The following is a 1,550-nucleotide window of genomic DNA, read 5'->3' on the forward strand; positions in this document are numbered from 1 at the left end:
CCCCCCCCGGGCCTGCCCAACCCGGTGCCCCCCCCCCTTACCCCCAGCGAGTCATTTAGGATCCGTAGCTGGTTTGGAGCGCATGGACCACAGCGAGGGCAGCCGGCCGGGAAGCAGACGCACCCGCGCGTCGCCCGTGCCACGGCCGCCCCCTCCGTCTTTAACACGCGACCTTAACCCTCCCCTACTCCCCTCACTTTAAGAGAATCTCTATTTTTGCAGATTTTTTTTTTTTTCCTCCCTTGTTTTATTTTTGGGTTTGGTTTTTTTTTGTTTCTTGTTGGTTTTTTTTTTCCCCCCCTCCTGCCTCCTGTAATGTTTCACCCATGTCTGACTCCTTGTTTTTATCGTCCGAGGGCACCCACTAAACCACCCCGGGGCTCTGTTAAAGCCCGGCTCGGCCCGGCGGCGAGCGGGAGGGAGAGGAAGGTCGCGTCTAAACGTGTTGCCGCTTCGTCGCTGTAAGCAGTGTACTACGTACACTCGATTTCAACCAGTGTTCTGTTTGCTATTAAGTCAAATAAAGGCCTTTATACAGAAGGACGGAGCCAGAGCGAGATGGCTGGGGCTGGAGGAGGCGGCCGAGGAGCTCGGGGGGGCGGTTGGAGGACTCACGGCGATGGAAAGAACCCCGTGGGGTGGCCGGGAAGGGCCTTTCTGGTGAGAAAAATCCTGATTTGGGGGGTTGGAGGGCAGGAGCTGAGCCCTAACGTGGACTGGGGGGGAGTGGCGGGGGGGTGAGGCACCAGCGTTGTCCCCCTGCGCCACAGCGGGGCTCGGACCCTGGCATGGTGCCCCCGTCCCTCCCTGCGCTCGGGGAGGAAGAGGAGGAGGAGGAGGTTTCTCTGCTGGGGAGAGGGGCTTTGGAAATGCTGCCCTTCCCCACGGCTGCAGCCGCCAGATCCTGCTTTGAGCCTTTCCCGGCTTTCTCGGTGCTTTTCCCTGTTACTCAGCATTTCAGGCTCCCCTGAAGCGCCCTGCACGCAGGGGGAGTTTTGAGGGTGCTGGGCAGGTTTTTGGCTCCTGGTTCCTCCCCCCTGGCAGCCCAGAAGTGCCCGAAATTGGGGATTTCCTCTGCCCATGGGGCAGAATTTTTGCTGGTCGCTTCCCCGGGAGCCTCGTGGAGGAGCCAGAGCAGGGGAAGAGGGGACGAAGGGACCTTGCAGAAGGGTTCGGGACACCTGGCCCCCATGCACCCCTGATCCCCCTCTTGCTTTATGTTTCCCGGCCCTCGCTGGTGTCGCTCCAGCATCTTTCCGTGGATTTTCCGGCAGCGGGAAACGTTTCTGCTCCTGGAGCATCCCCAGGGATGCAGGCGGAGCACGGCGTTGGGTACCACACGCTCGAGCATCTCCGCGGGGCTGAGCTTTATTGGTGGAGCCGCTTGTTTCAGCCCGGTTGATTCCCCCTGCCCCGTCCCCACCTCCACACCCACCCCCAAGTCCTTCGGGTCAAACCTGGGGGGCTCCTTCACCCCGACGCCGGACCCCGACCTCACCTGGCTGCATCCACGTGCCAGCACAATCCAGCCCCCGCGGCGGCATCGCCCT

General features: G+C 61.5%; 1 protein-coding gene across 1 annotated transcript in view; it reads right to left on the reverse strand.

Annotated features, from left to right (window-relative positions):
• The window catches only part of LOC104133359 (integrin alpha-10), a 20,037-nt gene that overhangs the window by 724 nt on the left and 17,763 nt on the right, over positions 1 to 1,550 (reverse strand). The gene's annotated exons all lie outside the window — the stretch shown is intronic.

The sequence above is a fragment of the Egretta garzetta genome, unplaced genomic scaffold, assembly GCF_000687185.1.
Source record: "Egretta garzetta isolate BGI_Z169 unplaced genomic scaffold, ASM68718v1 scaffold359, whole genome shotgun sequence".
In the NCBI taxonomy this organism is placed as follows: Eukaryota; Metazoa; Chordata; class Aves; order Pelecaniformes; family Ardeidae; genus Egretta; species Egretta garzetta.